The 21137-nt window shown below is 37.0% G+C and overlaps 1 protein-coding gene across 9 annotated transcripts in view; it reads left to right on the top strand.

Annotated features, from left to right (window-relative positions):
* The window catches only part of LOC121313538 (receptor-type tyrosine-protein phosphatase mu-like), a 273535-nt gene that overhangs the window by 138528 nt on the left and 113870 nt on the right, over positions 1 to 21137 (top strand). The window lies entirely within an intron of this gene.

Below are 21137 nucleotides of genomic sequence, written 5' to 3'. Positions count from 1 at the left end.
ACACTACTTTTTAAGAAGGAGAGGGGCAGATACAAATTCAACAAGTACAGAGTAAAGTAGTGTATTTGGAGTCCACTACACCACAAATATCCATGTATTATAAACTGTATTGACAAATAATAAAAGAAAAGTAACAACTGCCCTCTTCACAAATACATACAAATAACTTATCTGTTCAGTGAATACGGCTTTAATCATAATTTATTTTTCAATATTGACAAATTATTACTACTGTTCCTTTTGATAAGGAATAATGGTGGATAGCAAGTCTGCAACTAACAAGTTAAAAGTATCTTGCACCAAAATGCACGTACAATGCTCAGCTAACTTTTGCTTCTTGTCAGAGACTGTTCTACTGTGAAAAAACAAATGTCCTTCAATGTGACCGATCACCCCTTGCATGGCATTACATTAATGTATTGCTGTGAATCCATAGAAATGTGTCAATTACAAATGTTTATTCACATGCTTCATCAACCAAGCGGGGATGGGCTTAAAAAAATAAAATAAAAAAAAAGAAGAAAAACAAATGTTTGTTGCTGTCCATCACATTTCATTTCCATAAATTGTGTGAAGTTTCATCTGTATAAGTTTTTGTTTTGACAAGCCCACTGAGCTACACAGATTGTCTCTTTTCAATAAATTCATGTTACACATGTTTGTTCGAACAGCTGTTGCGGGCCCTGTCAGAGCTACAAAGGGCATCAAATTCATACACAAGACTGAATGTAGTGTGAACAAATTCATAGACTGAATGCAGTGTGATCAAATTCGTAGACTGAATGCAGTGTGATCAAATTCGTAGACTGAATGCAGTGTGATCAAATTCGTAGACTGAATGCAGTGTGATCAAATTCACACACAAGACTGAATGTTGTGTGGTCAAATTCATAGACTGAATGCAGTGTGATAAAATTCATAGACTGAATGCAGTGTGATCAAATTCACACACAAGACTGAGTGTAGTATGATCAGGTTAATACACAAGACTGAATGCAGTGTGATCAAATTCATACACAAGATGTGAAAGGGTAATCAAATTCATAGACTGAATGCAGTGTGATCAAATTCACACACCAGACTGAATGCAGTATGATCAAATTCACACACAAGACTGAATGTAGTGTGATCAAATTAATAGACTGAATGCAGTGTGATCAAATTCATACACAAGACTGAATGCAGTGTGATCAAATTCATACACAAGACTGAATGCAGTGTGATCAAATTCATACACAAGACTGAATGCAGTGTGATCAAATTCATACACAAGACTGAATGCAGTGTGGCCCTCCTTCTACACTGACCCCAATCACTGCCTCGAGGGAATAGTGTACTGCTGACAGATAGCACATTGCTAGACAAATGAAAAATTGCTGTTCCCTGCATCTGTCTTTTTTCCCTTTAGTCTCTGTGTTTCATTTAATACCCATGTGGCTGCAAAGATTACTCTTGTGGCTGGGCTATTTGGCAGGCCTATTGAAAGCACAATCTTTGGTTCCTTCATCTAAGGTGATATATAGATTGTATTCCAATGTGTGCTGCTATTCAGCTCTGTTATATAAAGAAAGACCCTAATGTTTCTTGGGTCATCAACAGAATATTTTTTTTTATTAAAAAGTGTAGAGATTTCCAACATCACAAAGAGATTGGTGACTCTACACTAAAGTAGCAGAGTTCATATTATTATTTGTTCAGTGTGATGCAGTTATATGTCCCTTAAAATAAATCAGCTTCAGGAGAATGGGTGAGGGTTGTGTGTGTGTGAGAAGATACTTGGTCAGAAAGCTATATTCAGAAACAGTATATGAGCTTTCTCAATGTGAAAAAAAACATTAGCTTGGCACACTTAACCCTTTAAGGACCAAGTGTTTTTAGTGGGATGCTCCATCAGGACCAGAGTCTTTTTGGCTATACAGTCAACACTCACATATCCGAACCTATACAATTTTGACTCGTTCCAACCCTTGTCTGTATCTTTTTTGTGTTCAAAAATACATAGCTGAAAGGACTGTGTTTTAAAATAAGTAGGCTTGCGTTTAGATGCATTGTAGTTGGTTTTGTTGGTACAGTATGATATTTTCAACAGAACAAGTATTTTAATTCAGATCGGTATGATTCTGAAAATATGATTTGCCAAGAGAGATGACTGTGGACTGTAATACAGTTCATACTTTTAGATCCATAATGTATTGTAGCAGTATGTAAAATTCCCCATTAACGACCCAACAGCAAAATGAAATCAAAATGTAACCCATGCACAAAACTGAGTAAAATGTAAAAGGCACTGCAATTTTTAGCAAAAGATTAAAAAAAAAAAAACAACACGTTTACAGAAATAAACAGTATCCAAAGTCAGTATTCAAAATTGCTGAACATAGTGCTCGATAAGGCACAATTGTCACAGTTCACGTGCAAATGAAAATGCACAAAGACAACTAAAGATCACAAATTAAAAAAAAAAAAAGTGCATTCATTTGTTAAGTGTACAGTATATAATGGGAATTGACTTTATTCTTAATACAAGGACAGTAAAACGCGACTGACATGTATCTGGGTAACGGATATCCGAGTGCTAACTATTTGACTAAAAATTCACTAAAAATCAGTTTTTTACAGTAGCATCTTGGAATTGGTGACCTTTTTTAGAACACTCTGGGGAACATTAGGTAATTATAAGTATTCTTTTATTTGTATGTTTTCTGCTTCGTGTTCTCAAAAAGATACATGTATAAAAATGTGTTATTATATACCCCAAGGGACCTTACAATACTTCCTGTAAGTTTTGTTGAAAAATATTGATGTTTGGGCAAATTACAAGACATTATTTCATCTGCATGATATAAACATCTATTTTCAGGTTCTTTATAAGCACCATGGACACTATGTACACACACACAAACACAATAATAGTTCTTTATTTCAATATTATCAGTAATAAGGGAATATAACGTAACTGATAAATTTAGTTCATGAACCATTATCTGCTTATTTCTACTAGTTTATTAATATTTATAAATGTTGTAAAAAGATATATATATCTTATATATTATATATTAAAACACATAGTATAATTGTCAGTGAGTCAGATTTACAATGTGGTGTTTTGTTTCTCTGTGCTGCTGTAAACTTTCTCCTCACTTTAAAATTGAAATGGTTGTCTCAGTGATGTCGCAGGAAAGAAAAACTATCAGAGTGAAATTAAATCCCTCCCCTATCCAATGGTATAGCCAACCTGTACGGCAAAGTATGGTGGCCCAGTAGGTCAATAAATTGAAGTGGATTTTTTATTGTGTTTACATAATCCCAGGCCCAGAAAGACACTTCAGTATGATTGTATTTACACAATCACAGTCCTTAAGGGCTTAAGTAATCAATACAACTCAAGTGTTGTATCGGAATATGGTTGTGTGTGTTTGTAGTTTATTACAGCAGTAGTGAAAAACAGTCAGTATTTCTATTTAAAACCACTGAATACTCACCATAGCCTCTGTTTTATTTATTTAAGGTAGACCCTCTATTACAGTCCCCCAAGAGACTGAGTCAAATGTTCTTAATAAAGAGATGGTCCTAACAGGGGGAGGTCCTCAGAAAGTGTTCATAATTAAAAGGTCTGACAGAATGTAATCCTAATGTACCTTGTTTCCATGAGCATGGATTGACTGTCAACCTGGGCTGATCCAGGTTCTCCCACATTCTCTCAGAACCCAGATGAAAGTGATGTTGGCGGTTCTTTCCCAGCAAGCCTTGCGGCTAAGGTTGCATTAATTTGTTTACAAAACCAAAAGTCTGGACATCACTTGATTGGTCATTGTTGTGGTGTACTTCCACTCATCCCACTTTGGTCCATTTTGGAAAATGGTCAAAAAAAATAAATCAGGGGCAGCTCTGATTGGCAGCCAATGCGGGTTGGCCAAAAACATGGAAATGCAGTATCAGGGGCAGGAGGGTTTTCAACTTGAGTGGTGCATGAAAACGAGGAAATTCTGAGCTGGTGTTACATGGACAATCTTCTGTATCCCTTTTTTGGGGGGTTTGAGTTTATAGTATATCAAACAAGCTTTAGTCAAGCATTTGTATTTTATAATGGACCCTGCTTTTCTTAAACGCACTGTTTAAGTGCGCATATTAGTAGAACAGAACAGCACTGTCATTTTTCCAATATAATTACCCGAAGTTGTGGGAGGCTTCAGTTTTATCTTTAGTTGCGCACAATGATTTCCAAGGCGATTTTTACATTTAATCTGTGGCTCGCATTTGTATGGAATGCAATTTCCTGTTCTTTATATACCTTCCTGTGGCAATATGACAGAGGGTGAGGCTCAGAAACAGTTTCAAAGTTAAAAAATAAAGCTTTTAATCAACAAAATACACAGAAATACATCAAATAAATAGGCACAAGGGCCAAACAAAAAGGTTTCAAAACAAAACTTACAAAATAAATCTTCCAGGCTGGGCGTTGCCTTCACTGGTTTCAAAAACAAAAACAAAAAAAAACAAAAACAAACACACACACACACACACACACACACACACACACACACACACACACACACACACACACACACACACACACACACACACACACACACACACACAAAAAAACTCTCCTCCCTACTGGGCCTCCTTTTATGCCAGGTAGCTAAATGATAATTGAATAATTACATTAGTTGATTGCTCCCACCTGGGGCAATCAACCTGGGCAGGGAGGAGAATTTAACTCCATCCCTGCCAGTATGTCCAAGGGCAGAGCCCTGCTCTGCCACACTTCCCCTCTTACGTCTTTCTTTTCTCTTTTGAGTTTAGTACTTGCAGTATCCTGCTTGAAGTAAGGATGGCTAACAAGTGCTGCACCTCTTTTGCTGTTTTCTAAAATGCATGGAATACTTAAAAGCTAGCTTAATCCAGCTTGAAACCATTTCTTCAGCTTTCCTTTTATTGCTTCAAACCCTTCTGTTAAAATATAATTGAATTTGAAATAAATCATGAAATAGAACATTTTTAACATTTAACATTATATTGCAGTCCAGTTCACACAGCAATCAAAGTGGACAGAGCCATGGTATCATGAATAGTTTAAAAACGTTAGCCATAGGCTGCTTCATGTGTGAAGAATCAGTTGATAAAATTGTATTCAAAGCTGACAGAGGGGTTTTTTTTAGCTTCTGACTAGTCTGAAACTAGTAATTGCAGTAGATGAGCAAGTGCCATTGCAGGCACCCAAATTTCCAGTAAATGATAACAATCACGTTGCTCGATAAAGCATCAAAACCTGGTGGTGGCCAACAGTGAAGATGCATTAGCTGGGTTTTCCCCCTACATTTCACAGTACATTAAGCATCCTCTGCCTCAGGCAAACTCAAGCATCTGCTCTACCAGTTTCCTAGAGGAGAAAAGGGACTTTTATCACTTTAGTTAGCCTGTATTTAAAAAAAAAAAAAAGTAATCCGCTTACGTTTCCAGTAAGCACAAGAGGAATACAGCCAGACCATGTTTTATTTAATATAGTTTACCACATGCACAGCACTGCTGTTAATATCTGAAAGTATAATTTAGTAAAACCTAACTGCAGTCATGGTTTAATAGAAATAATATGAATATATCTGTGTGCTACAGTAAATTAAATGTATTTCTCCAATACCTGTTGTTAACTTAATATTAAATACACCTTACAATTCATGTTTAGCCTGTTATTTTCTTGCCTTCATTATTCCATGTTTGTCCATTTCAGGTTTTATCAGTACACTGCTAATGGATTCCTGGATGTTTACTGATCACTGAGATACTTGAAAACTTAGTGCACACTAAATCATTTCCAAATTAAATGAGGATGTTTGTGTTTTGTTTTCAGACAGTGACCTACAGACAGCAAAACCAATTGCAGTATGTGTTTAAAATGGTTTGACTTGTACCATGTCAATTCCAGCAATGTGAGAGTGTCAGCTTCATTTTAACAGGGCTCTGCATTTCACATCTAATTAGGGTAAAGGATAATTGCGTTGGAGAGCTAGGAAAGGTTTCCCCTGGACAGTAATAGGATATGCATAAGAAGTGTCTGACAGATCTTACATTGCCACATTACATGGCCTTTAGATGGCCAAAGCAACTAACAATGCCACAGCAAAAAAAGGATTTTATTATTTTTTACCTGGCCGAAAAGGAATATTCAGAATTCATTCAAAGCTGGGCGTTTTAAATGCTAACACACAAGTTCTCGTTTTTCTTTTTCTAAAAGAAAAAGAAAGTGACCTCACTTACTCTGTTGTGACAGTGGGGGGACTAAGAAATGTACCGACAGCAATTTCTGTATTATTCTTATATCAGCCAGTCACTTGGTATAATAGCTTAATCTAGTTAAGATAAAAGTTATATACCAGTAGTTTATAACTGAACGCAGCTGATTCTACAGGTATTGAACTATAAACTGTGCTGTTGATGGTAAGTCTTCAATAAAGATAAGGAAAGGAAAAAAGAATGAACTTAAATATTAATACTATCAATCTGGAGTTCTCTTGAACTTACCACAAACAGCAAACTGCTTCAGTCAGTTATTGCAATGGAAACAGGGTCACCTGTTGTTGTTGTTGTTATTATTATTATTATTATTATTATTATTATTATTATTATTAATTACAAATGCAGTCTGAACAGGTGGGTCTTGAGGAGGCGGCAGAAGGCAGTGAGAGATGGAGCAGTCCTGAAGTTCTCCAGTTGCTGGTTCCACCACAGAGGGACTAGGGAAGAGACGACGCAGGCACAGCAGGACAGTGGAGGGGAGGCATAACCATTTGGCCCATAAAGGAGGGGGCAGTGTGGGGAAGACAGGCAAGAACAAGGGTCTTGAATTGAATCCAAGCAGAGATAGGTAGCCAATGGAGGGTGCGAAGCAGAGGGGTAATATGAAAGTAGCGAGGCTGTGAGAATACAAGACGAGCAGCAGAATTTTGAATGAGCTGAAGAGGGCGGATAGCTGTAACAGTGAGACAAGCAAGGAGATAATTACTGTAGTCCAATCTGGAGAATACAAGTGCTTGGAGAAGGAGTTGGGTATAATAAGTAGTGAGAAAATGACAGATTTAGGTTTTTATATTCATTAATTTGCACTGCAGATTTTCCGAAACGTACCCGATGTCCAGGATTGATTGCCTAATCTGGCATCTGCAAATATGACACTTGGCTAAAGGCTTCCAGCTGTCTGTGTAAATATGACATGGTGTCTGTCCAGTATTGTTGCAAGGTCTCCAGCATGGTCCACTCAGCAGGTGTCTACAAAACTAAGTTGTAATTATATGTTTCAGAACTTGCTTAGATGTCAACGGCACATCAAATATATTACTACATTTACGAACATGTTCTTCAATCAGTGGATTTGTATTTGTGTTGCAAGAGAGATTGGTGGTCACAGCATTGCAATAAAATAGATAGTGCAAATATGCTGTAATGCAGTAATTAAAGGAGAGTCTAGAATATGAACACATAAAAATAATTTTCTTACATCTACTCTCTTTCCAGACATTATTGTGAGCCAGGATGTACCTAGTACCTATACCTATAGATTCACTTGCTGTGCAGCAGGTATTATACAAAGTGAGTGTAATGAGTCAAAGAGAAAATAAAGTAACCTTGAGTAACCTACTAAAAAAAATCATAACAGACTTGCATCAAAATTGTTGCTAATGAGAGGAAAGAGAATGAGTTTTTAAAACCTTGTTATAACTCTTTTAAATTATAATTTAGAACTGAATATACAGTAATCACCCGAGCTATCTGCTAGCCTAGTAAAGGTATATTATGTATGGGAGGAACCTGCATTTAAATAATCTCTTATAGTAGTCTTTTCCAATCTGACAAATGCTGGCAAAATCATATAATGTTGTGCTGTGTGTCATGTTAAATCACTGTTACCAATGAAAAAACTCGAACACCATCATCAGTCTAGGTCTTTGTTCCACCATGCTATTAAGTATGTTGTTATTTCATTATAACTCTTCAGCCTGGAACAATGCCAATAATTACATCCTTGGCTTTATATGAGCTTTTTTGTCATGTGTTTAAAACCATTGCAAGGCAATATGCAGTATATGGTTCAGTTGCAGCACTAATTAATTAAAGACATACGTGTTGAATGATAGATCAATATTTAGTAGGTTTTACTGTTTCAAAACTGTAGATAAAAAACAATATATTTCTTTCAATAAAATTTCATATTGTGAGAATTGGATGATTGGTCGATCAGTAGAAAATGTCAAGATTAAAACCCTAATAGATATTGTATATATAACGTAACATCACTCTCTTAAAGTTACAGCAGCTGTATAAATTAGTAATACAACTATAACTCAAACTGTGTTTTAAAGAGTACATTTTTAATTTAGCTTTTAGAGTGTATGTAGTTTTCATACTATTTACAGCAATTGTTTCATAAAAATATTTGCTCACATGTAAACGGTAATTTAGCCAAAATGAGTCATTAAAATATTAATTTCCTTTTAATTGCTGTTTGGTGTTTTATGGGTTTGGGGCTCACACCTGGCTCTCTTTAATTGGAATGTTTCATTGGAAGGAGAGGGGGGAAAACTAAAAGAGTAGTTTTTCTTTTTTCTTTTTACATTTGAGCTTTCTTCAGGGTTAAGCCAGGCTGTTTTTCAGAAAATTACATTTAAAAAAAAAAAAAAATTCTGATACCATTTGAAAGAAATTAGTTGAATAAAAAATGATGATGCGATGAACTAGTAGTAGTGCCGTGAAACTAATGCACCAATGAGCAAATATTGCAAGTTGCAGTCTTTTTTCTATTAATTCTGAGATATTGTGAAATGTTGGGTATATAGTGCCTATAGAAAGTCTACACCCCCTTTTTTCACATTTTGTTGTGTCAATGCCTCAGAGTTTCATGCATTTAAATGAGGGTTTTTTTCCAGTTATCTACACACCATACTTCACACTGTTAAGGGGAAAAAAGTTTTTATTGAGAAAAAAATTATGTATTAAAAATACAAAACTAAAAGATCACAATTGGATAAGTCTCCACCCCCCTGAGTTAATACTTGGTGGAAGCACCTCTGGCAGCAGTTTCAGCTGTGAGTCTGTTGGGATAGGTCTTGACCAACTTTGCACACCTAGATTTGGCAATATTTGACCATTCTTCTTTACAAAACTGCTCAAGCTCTGTCAAGTTCCTTGGGGAGCATTGATGGACAGCAATCTTCAAGTCATGCCACAATTTTCTGATTGAATTTAGGTAGAGGCTCTGAATGGGCCACTCAAGGACATTTACCTTTTTGTTCCTTAGCCACTCCAGTGTAGCTTTGGCTGTGTGCGTTGGCTCGTTGTCATGCTGAAAGGTGAACTGTCCCAGTTTCAGCTTTCTTGTAGAGGGCAGCAGGTTTTCCTCAAGGACTTCTCTGTACTTTGCTCCATTCATTTTCCCTTCTATCCTGACAAGTGCCTCAGTCCCTGCCGATGAGAAACATCCCCATAACGTGATGCTGTGACCACCATGCTTCACAGTAGGTATGGTGTTCTTTGGGTGACGCACTATGTTGGTTTGCGCCAAACATAACGTTTTGCATTTAGGCCAAAAACGTTTTGCCACATGGCTACAGAACCTCCAGTGTTTTTTTGCATGCTTCAAACGAGATTCAAGGTGGGCTTTCTTGAGTAATGGCTTCTTGCTTGCCATCCTGTCATACAGGCCAGATTTGTGGAGTGCTTGGGATATTGTTGTCACATGCACCCTGAAAAGTCTTGGCCATAAAAGCCTGTAGCTCTTGCAAAGTTGCCATTGGTCTCTTGGTAGCCTCTCTGATCAGTCTCCTTCTTGCTCGGTCATCCAGTTTGGAGGGACGGCCTGATCTAGGCAGGGTTTTGGTGGTGCCATACACCTTCCACTTCTTAATAATCGTCTTGACTGTACTCCAAGGTATTTTCAAGGCCTTTGATATTTTTGTATACCCATCCCCTGATCTGTGCCTTTCAACAACTTTGTCCCGGATTTCTTCTGAAAGTGGAGGGAGCCTACAGGAACTGCTGAATTTATCCTGAAATCCTGTGAATCACTACAATTTAGCACAGGTGGATGCCTCTTAACTTGGTGTGTGATTTTGAAGGTGATTGGTTACACCTGAGCTAATTTAGGATTGCTATTACAAGGGGGTGGACACTTATCCAACCAAGCTATTTCAGTTTTTATTGTTAATTAATTTTCTACAAATTTCTAGAATATTTTTCACTTAAGTTGTGGAATAGGATGTGTAGATACATGAAGAAAAAAAAAACTATTTTAATGCATTTTAATTCCAGGCTATAAGGCAACAAAAGGTGAACATTTTGAAAGGTGGTGTAGATATTCTATAGGCACTGTACCTTCAAGTATCCTCCACCATTTTTCAAGATTATTATTTAATCGATCAAAGCCCACATGTGATTAATTGATTAATCATTAATTGATTAATCGATTAAAACCCTGAATATAAAAACAGTGTTTATAATTGATTAATCATTAATCAATTAAAACTCCCAATATAAAAAAACAGTATTTACTGTATAAGTGGCAGATAAACGAAAAAGCCATAGCAATAGTTACAAGACAGGTTGTCTTCATGGTGTGGTGTTTACTTCAATCAAAGCTAGAGTCTGTCAGTTTACTGTAGTTAGCTTCATATAGAATGATCTTCTCTCAGGCGCTCTATCTGCAGATATGTCTACTGCAGTATATTTAACATTACTACACAGTAACATCGTTGTGACAAATTGCACAGTTTCATATAATAAGGCTACATGTCTTTTATGTCTTCTCTCATTAATTCATTATGGTATCTAGGATATCTATACAATGGCATTTCTTGTGCATGCAGAACATTTGTGATTTTTCAGTTTCTGACGCTGGGTGGCAGATACAATTTCCGTTGTTGAGGTGCTAGGTGTATATACTTCATGTCTGTCAGGTTACGGCTGCAGTTGATATGCTCAATTTACTTCCTCTCATCCAAGACTAACACCTTTATTTTTATTCCCAGTGCTCAGGAAATTACATTGTGTCCCTTCAAGACCATTAAACAAAATCTTCGTTGACACCATTAGTTAGAAAATAAGTTCAAAAAATACTTTCATATTTATGTTGACAGCACTTTGATGTATTTGTTTTAGCCAGCAGTATGACATGATATTATACCTCTTTTTGATTGTTTATCTTTTCGTCAGGTAGGATGTGTAGATCATTGAACGTAACACACAGTGGTTATGTGTTAATATTTCAGAAACAGTATTTAAATGTCAAACCAAAATAGTGAAGCATGATAATAGTTCCTTAACATTATCTAAATGCCAAATTAAAATTATTTCATTTCAGTGGTGGGAGTTTCTAAGTTGTTACCTTTGCATACAAATTCATTTTTTAGTGTACCAGTCTGTTGATTCACTATGTAACACAATTTTTGTTCCTGGGTAGTAAGTGTTATTTCCTAATTGCTTATGCCTCAAAAGTATAGAAAATGGCTATTATTCCCCAAAAACTTTGCTTTTGTGACCAGGACAGTGATATTTTGAAATTTACCTATTTCCGATGAGAAAACGGGCGAATGTGTGTCTTTTCGTTCACATAAAGTCAGAAAAAAACAACATATGAATCCAAATTAACATGTATTTGTACTAAAGTAATACAAAAATGACTACAAAAGATTTAGACGTGAGTAGTTTTTCGGGATTTACGATTATACTGTAAATCACTTTCACGAATCAGCCCCCAAATGTAGTCTCCCATCATGTTCTCGTTATACTGTCCTTGGTAGCGGCATTCAAAGTCCAGTATATCCTGGTGGAAGCGCTCGCCTTGCTCCTCCGAGTACGCTCCCATGTTCTCCTTGAATTTATCAAGATGAGCATCAAGGATATGGACTTTGAGGTACATCCTACAGCCCATTGTGCTGTAGTTCTTCACCAGAGTCTCAACCAGCTTCACATAGTTTTCGGCCTTGTGATTGCCCAGGAAGCACCGAACCACTGCGACAAAGCTGTTCCAAGCTGCTTTCTCCTTACTAGTGAGCTTATTGGGGAATTCATTGCACTCCGGGATCTTCTTTATCTGTGGTCCGATGAAGGCACCGGCTTTGACCTTTGCCTCAGACAGCTTAGGGAAGAAGTCTTGAAGGTACTTGAAGGCTGCCGACTCCTTATCTAGAACTCTGACAAATTGTTTCATAAGGCCCAATTTGATGTGCAGTGGTGGCATCAGCACCTTCCGGGGGTCCACCAGTGGCTCCCACTTGATGTTGTTCCTCCCCACAGAGAACTCGGTCCGCTGTGGCCAGTCCCGCCTGTGGTAGTGTGCCTTGGTGCCCCTGCTGTCCCAAAGGCAAAGACAGCAGGGAAACTTGGTAAAACCGCCTTGGAGACCCATCAGGAATGCCACCATTTTGAAGTCTCCTATGACCTCCCAGCCGTACTCATCATACTTCAAGGCGTCCAGCAAGGTCTTGATGCTGTTGTAATCCTCTTTGAAATGCACCGAGTGAGCCAGGGGAAGAGACGGGTACTTGTTACCATTATGGAGCAGCACGGCTTTGAGGCTCCTGGATGAGCTGTCAATGAAGAGGCGCCACTCATTCTGGTTACAGGTGATTCCGATTGCCTCGAACAGACTGGTTACATTGTGGCAGAAGCAGAGCCCATCTTGACGGGTGAAGAAGCTGGAAAAAGGTTGGTGACGCTTCCTCTGATCTGCGACTTGCACACTTTCATCCAACAAGTTCCACTGCTTGAGCCTAGACGTGAAAAGCTCGGCATTGGACTTGGTGAGACCAAGATCTCTAATCAAGTCGTTGAGGTCTTTTTGGTTGGGGTAGTATGGGTTTCTCTCCTCAGCTCCACCTCTGAAATTGTCATTTGGATCTAGAACGTCTTCCTCGCTCTCTGACTTGCTGCTCTCTTCTAAAGACGGCTGCTCTCTCTCCGGAGGAGTGGGTACGGGGAGCTCATGGCAGTGTGGCACTGGGGCGATGGATGAAGGAAGGCCTGGATACGTGACAGCAGGTGCATTTTTGCCAGTCCGACGTTTGGAAGGGTCCACCATGCAGAAGTAGCAGTTGCTTGAGTGGTCAGTGGGTTCCCGCCAAATTGTTGGGATAGCGAACTTCATGGCTCTCTTTTCCCCTCTGTACCATCCTACAAAAATACATTTATTTCACCCATGACTAATGTGTAAGAGATTCTCGCAACATTTTTCATATATGATATATTTTTTCAATAACATTGAAAATTGTAAAACATTTTAAAATTAAAAACTTTTACAATTTTATAAATTTTAACAAATGTTATAACATAAAATTCCGAGCAACAATTGTCCATTTTACCTTCCAGAGTTTTTTTGCAGTGCTCGCAGGTGAAATGAGGTGCCCAGGGTTTGTCTTGCTCCCTGACAGGCATGCCGAAATATGCCTTGTAGGCCTCACACTCTTAGCAGATGCTTCCACGGAGTACTTTTTCACTCTTGTCTTGACAAATTGGCCGCAGAGATAGCAAAATGCGTCTGCCGGATGCTTGCAGCCTCTTGATGCCATCTCAGAAAAATGCAGATATGTATCCACTTGGGCAGCTGGAACTAAACTGAACTGGTGGGCTTAAGGCCCCTGTATTTATACTACTATTTATATTACTGGAAAGTTCTAGAAAGTTCTAGAAGTTACTCCAAGTTTACTCAGCACTGAATCTATCTGGAATGTTCTGGAAAATAGGTACATTTCAAAATATCACTGTCCTGGTCACAAAAGCAAAGTTTGTGGGGAATATTAGCCATTTTCTATACTTTTGAGGCATAAGCAATTAGGAAATAACACTTACTACCCAGGAACCAAAAAATAAATAAATAATTTGTTACACGGTGTTATGATTCTAATTAATCATTAGCTGCAGGTTGGGTGGAGAATTTTAACCCTGAACTGTTGTGCTGTGTCTTTCCTTTTTGTAAGTCATGCACACATCAGTAAGCAGAAGTTTCAGACAATAATCCTGTTCTCCATCAACTTTCTCTTCGATCATCCTAATTTATGACCTCTTCTCAAGCCTTTCTCCATGGCAAATGTTGTACACACACTCACACGCACACACATAAGGTTTGTGGAGTTGCAGGTTCTTGCAAAGTTATTGCTGGTGCAGAGCAGAAAGGCAAGATCTAATTTAGTCAATTACTGTATATATATATACTTCAAATTAAAACCATCGGAAGCTATTTCAGTGGGATGCTTTAGCTAAAGGCCTGTGGACCATGAGCATCAATGTCCAAAGCCTTTGTACGGCATAAAGGAGTTCAATTACATTTTCTGTAGGTATAACTTTTACAGGAGAGTCACGCCTTTAATACTTTCCCTACATGATGCTTGCCATAGTTGTATTAGTCTATAAGCAGATACTGAACGGTACACTGGACTATTTTTTCAGCTTCAGTTTTGTAAACAGCATACAGTAAGTCCATATATATCCTCTATCCACATCTATTCGACGTATCTGACAACTTTCTTTTAAAAATCTTAATCTACTTTTTGGATCTGTTACAGTTTGTTACTGGTACATACTTTTTTTTTTTGCTTGCTATATTTAATTTACTCTGAACTTGTTTCATTACCCTCTGAGTTTCTGTTTATCAGTCTGTGGATTTCACTGGGAGTTCAATTAAAAATATCACGAAACTTAAAAGCAGGAAGCCCGAATACATCGACATCCCTCTGCATACATGCTGAGTGTTGATTGCATGAAAGACTAATTCACAGTCAATTCAGTTTTGTGTATTTAACACAAAATAGATATTTTAGAATTTTAAAGCAATCATTTAACAAGGTGATTGATGTATAATCTAATCCTCTTGACTGAATTCCTGCTTATATGCAGCAATTTTTAAGCCATGATGGAAAATAGCAATTCTGTCAGTGTATTTTACAGAAAAGGTACAGACTCACATTTTAGTGCATGTGTCACATAGAGCCCAGTCATTCTCATTTGATTTCTTTGCTTGGCTACCCTACAATTCTCCATGCTTTTAGTCTAACTGTTGTTAAGTGACTGCTGCTAACAGATAGTTCTGCAAATTGAGAGTTTTGACCATTCTATTTTCTGGTTCTTATTCCTAAAAGATTGTGAAGACGTGCTTATCAAACAAGCTAAACATGTTTTTCCCTTATTTTATGTATTTGAGATTTTGCTGAAGAACATTTCAACTTGCATTTCTTTTGTTTTTGTGCATGCTAATCTTTTAAATGGCTATGTATAGATTTTAATATGCATGATGCATCACATGTTTTATTTCCTGTCTGTGCACTTTATGGTTTACTCTTTCCATTACCTTCCATTGTTGTCTCTATAGACAATTTAATAATCACAACACCATTTGTTTTATGCTTTAAAAGGTTGAGGCAGGATTTGTAAATTTTAAATACATAAACCCGAGAAGTGTTGCCTTGTTTAGGACACATGTTCTTTCATTTGAGTGATTTACACAATTCCCTAATTTGCTGCTTTTATTAACCCTTGTATGTAACAGATAGCATAGAAGACATGCCTTTGTATATCACAGTGACATTTTCCCCAGTCACTTTCAGGTTACCTTACACCTACAGGTACACAGGGCTAGATTTGAACATGCTGTGGATGATACTGTAATCTGTTAGTGTTCTGATGGCTGATGCAGCTGTCAAAATACTGGGAGTTATGGAAATTGTACTGTATTATGAGTATCTTTCTAATCTATCTTTTTGTCTGTATTTCTACCTGCCTACAAGTATATATATATATATATATATATATATATATATATATATATTATATCTATATATATATATATATATATATATATACTCAATGTTTTTCCTTCTTTATGTAAGTCAAGGTTGTTATAATAGTAGAAAACACTAGTGGAGGCTTTGAGTAAATTGTTGATGCTCATAATGCATCAGAGTAGAAAAATGCTATATATATATATATATATATATATATATATATATATATATATATATATATATATATATATATATATGAGAGAGAGAGAGAGAGAGAGAGAGAGAGAGAGACACACACACACACACAGATACTGTAAATTAGGGATTAACTTTAAGCAGGCATTTATTTCTTTTTTCACACTTTTTCCTTTATCTGATTGTGTGCATTTCCACAACGATTCTTCTATTAAAGTTTTACAACGAGAATTTCTCAAAGTTCGTCTAATCAATACGTTGTTAGCAGTACTAACAGTTTCATGCTATGAATTACAAGAAAATCAATGTGTGAAAATGAAATACAGCTATCTAGTTAGATTGGGGCATTGTGTACCTATGAAGTTTGAATGGCAATCCATGGGGAATCACAACAGTAATCAGTCAACCACTTTCAGCAATGAGAAAGTAAAGTTCAAGTTGTAAAGTGCTGGGACAGCCAATTTCACTCATTGATAACATTGTTAAAAAAATGCCTTAAAATTGGAAAATTGGTTAAAGTTTCTGGTAGATCATAGGGTGCAACAGGAAAGATTAACATACTGGTAGTGCTGATACTATCATGAGACTTTGCCTGTAAAAGGGTTATAATTCTTCGTAAATGTATATAGTTTATAATAATCCTGTATGCTGATAAGTGAAATTAGAAAAGTATAATGAGTATAATTTATAACCAAGGAACACTTTTTGTTTTATAGTGGCGTTCATAGCAAAACAGGGTAGATGTTCACAGATCAATTTAAATTGTTTTCAAATCCATCAGATATTCCTAATTAAATCGACTGATTTAATTTAATTAAATTTATAATTTAAATATATATAGATATCATATATATATATATATATATATATATATATATATATATATATATATATATATATATATACCAGTGCCTTGCAAAAGTATTCAGACCCCTGACCAATTCTCTCATATTACTGAATTACAAATGGTACATTGAAATTTCGTTCTGTTTGATATTTTATTTTTAAACACTGAAACTCAGAATCAATTATTGTAAGGTGACATTGGTTTTATGTTGGGAAATATTTTTAAGAAAAATAAAAAACTGAAATATCTTGCTTGCATAAGTATTCAACCCCTGTGCTGTGGAAGCTCCCAGTTTGTACCGATGAAAGAAATTGCCCTAACGAGGACACAATTACCTTACCATTGGCCTCCACCTCTGAACTATTAAAGTTGCTGTCACATTTTCTGGATAAAAACCCCACTGATGAAGGATCATTGGTAAGGCTGTGAATCTGAAGGAAAATGAAGACCAAAGAGCATTCTACAGAAGTTAGAGATAAAGTAATACAAATGCATAGATTAGGGAAAGGGCACAAAATAATATCCAAGTGTTTGGATATCCCAGTGAGCACAGTTGGATCAATAATCAGGAAGTGGAAGCTGCATCACACCACCCAGGCACTGCCAAGAAAAGGCTGTCCCTCAAAACTCAGCACTTAAACAAGAAGTAGACTTGTGAGAGAAGCCACAGAGAGGCCAACAATCACTTTGAAGGAGCTACAGAGTTCAGTGGCTGGGAGTGGAGTAATGGTGCACCAGTCAACCATATCAAGAGCTCTGCATAACACTGGCCTGTATGGGAGGGTGGCAAGAATGAAGCAGTTATTCAAAAAGTACCATCTGAAAGGACGTCTGGAGTTTGCCAGAAAGCATGGGTGTGACCCAGCTGCAATGTGGGAAAAGGTTTTTTGGTCAGAACTCAAAGCGCTATGTGTGGCGCAAACCTAACACTGCCCATGCCTCAAGACACACCATCCCTACAGTGAAGTATGGTGGTGGCAGCATCATGCTGTGGGGAAGCTTCTCATCAGCTGGGACTGGGCATCTTGTTACAATTGAAGGAAGAATGGATGGAGCAAAATACAGGAAAATACTGCAAGAGAATCTGCTTCAGTCCGCTAAAAAACTGAAGCTTGGGAGGAAATTCACCTTTCAGCAAGACAATGAATGATCTCAAGCACAAAGCCAAAGCAACATTGGAGTGGATCAAAAACAAAAAAGTGAATGTCCTACAGTAGCCTAGTCAAAGTCCTGATCTCAATCCCATTGAGAATCTGTGGCACTATTTGAAAATTGCGGTCCACAAGCGTCGTCCAACCAACCTGAACAACCTGGAGCAAATCTGCCAAGAAGAATGAGCCAAAATCACTCCGACACTGTGTGCAAAGTTGGTACATACTTACCCCAAAAGTCTTAAAGCTGTTATTGCAGCGAAAGGTGGCTCTACAAAATATTAATGTGTGGGGGTTGAATACTTATGCAAGCAAGATATTTCAGTTTTTTATTTTTCTTAAAAATATTTCCCAACATAAAACAATAACTGATTTTGAGTTTAAGTGTTTTAAAAAAAAATATCGAACAGAATGAAATTTCAGTGTACCATTTGTAATTCAATAATATGAGAGAATTGGTCAGGGGTCACACACACACACACACAAAAGTTTGAGTACACTTGCTGGAAACTAGGTTTTTTTCCATAATTGACAATGTTTTACGTCATATATGTTTCTGTAAATACTTGAAAATGAAAACACATGTTACAATATACAAAACAAAACATTAGCAGTATCAAAGCAATGTTCAATAAAATTGAAAATTGTCTCTAAATCTTGCATTCCTCAAAATAGCCACCCGTTGCCTTAATAACAGCCTCACAAACACGAGGCATTCGGTTAACAAGTTTCAGCAGGAATTCACCTGACATGTCTTCCCAGCTCTTCTGCAGCAATTCCCAGAGATGTAGGGCACTTGTGGGTAGCTTTGCTTTGACTCTTCTGTCCAGTTCGTCCCATATAAATTCTATGGGATTGAGGTTTGGAGATTGGGTAGGCCAGGTCATTAGATTGAGTTGTCCTTCTTTGCCAGATAGTTCTTGCACAACTTTGATGTGTGTTTCGGGTCATTTTCTTGCTGAAGAATGAAGGACTGCCCAACTAACCATAATCCTGATGGAATGGCATGCCTCTGAAGTATGCTATGATAGCCATGCTGGTTGACCTTGCCATGGACTTGGTAAAGATCACCAGCTCTGTCACCAGCAAAGCAACCCCAGACCATGACACTGCCTCCTCCATGGTTGACAGTGGGAACCACACATGCAGAACTCATGCGCTCACCCTCTCTGCGTCTTACAAATACTTCAAATTTCGACTCATCAGTCCATAAGACCGACTTCCACTCCTCAAACATCCAGTTTCTGTATTTTTTGGCCCAGGCAAGTCTCTTCCTCTTATTCTGAACCTTTAACAATGTTTCTTTGCAGCAATTCTTCCAGTTAGGATAGCTTCACGCAATCTCCTCTGAACAGTTGATGCTGAAACATCTGTACTTCTAGTTGCATTTAGCTGAGCTTGTATTTCAGAAGCAGTTAATCGCCGGTTTCGCAGACTTGTGACTTGAATGAACTTGTTCTCTGATTCTGAGGTCACCCTTGGCCTACCTGACCTTGTTCGGTCCTCATGAGTGCCAGTTTCTTCAAATCGTTTGATGGTCTTGGCCACAGCAGTTACAGACACTTGCAAAGTTCTTGCGATTTGTCTTAAAGACTGACCTTCATTTCTTAAAGTAATTACAGGCTGTCTTTTTTCTTTGCTTAACGGAGCGTATTTTGCCATTTTCTGCTCCCTTACATTCAGGAATGACAAACTTGTGCCTATGCTGCCTATACTTATAGTAATCATGGACCCTCACCTTTTAACAATAATTTGTGACAAAAGGTTAATGAGATAACATGCTAGTTAACTCAGAGAACATCTAACAAAGACACTTTTATACTTAGGCCAGTGTTCTAACACCGTGTTATACACATTTCAGACTTTTAACTGACTTGGGCTTCAGACTGAAATCCCCTTGCTTTAGGTGACCATTTAATTGAAATTGACAAGATTTACATTTTCATTTAAAAACTAAATTGAATGCAGTTCACTTATGATTATCAGCTTATATAAGTACACGTATCATATAATGAAATATTAAGTGTTTGTAGACACGTTTATACAGTTTAAAGCATAGATAATCATGAAAAACCTGGTGACTGAAACTTTTGACTGGTATATATATATATATATATATATATATATATATATATATATATATATATATATATATATATATATATATATGAAAGTTGACCTCCTGTTTGTGTCTAGTGTTTGTTCTTGTTTTAATAGTCTCCTTAATCGTTGTCAAAATAAATTTTTAATTTTAAGTTCAGTGTTTTTAAATCTGCTGTTCAGCAAAATTGGCCCGTGACCAGTCGTTAAAGCATATTAAATCACAACTTTGTGTTCAGACATATGAAGGTGACATAAGGAAGCAGGTTTAAATTTTGACCATGTGTAAAAATGGTCCTTGACATCAGGGCTGTATTTAAAATGAATATTCATCCAGTTATTGCGATTCGTGTCGGAGTGAGAGCAGAGGAAGGGAGGCAGACTTTGTACGCTCAACATAAAAAAAACAGACAGTACATTCAATGAAATGAGGTTCTTCAACTGAGGTTACATAAAAACCCTTCAAATGGCCACTTGTCAAGTTTGACATCTTTTCTTCGAGTATAATGCTAATGGATTTTATTTTCCTAACACTCTAAGAGAAGAACTTTCAAGGTCAGAATTATAAATTACATTTGTCATTTTTAATATTTGTAAACAAATACAGTTGTGTTTATATTACTGTTGCAGCATATACATTTTAGCCTCATTCTGTCACTTTTGGGTGAACCAAATGTGTTTAATAGAGTATAAAGCTAACCCACCCACCCTGCATCATGTTGTCCTGTAGTATTAGAGAAAGTGGGTGGGGATGTACTTTAATCAAACTGAAATTGTTTCAGAAAGAGGTCCTGTTCATTTGAGGGTTGTAGTGGAACCCAGTTAGTTAGTTCTGTGTCAAACGCAGCTAAAGAGATACCCAATAAGATAAAGTGCGCACCCTATATAACGCTATAGTCAGGAGCCATAGCTTCCACGTGCTGTTTTTGTTTTGCCTGAAAAAAGTGAATGGAAGAATTAATGGAACAGCATCATTACATCTCAGAAAAATAAACAAAAAGCAAACACACTGAGCAGTTTCTTCTGCCATATTAGTTAGTCCTAGTCAATTCAGATGTTTAATCCACTTTAGTTGTGTGG

Source organism: Polyodon spathula, chromosome 3, assembly GCF_017654505.1.
Source record: "Polyodon spathula isolate WHYD16114869_AA chromosome 3, ASM1765450v1, whole genome shotgun sequence".
NCBI lineage: Eukaryota > Metazoa > Chordata > Actinopteri > Acipenseriformes > Polyodontidae > Polyodon > Polyodon spathula.
This window is presented reverse-complemented; position numbering and strand designations above follow the sequence as displayed.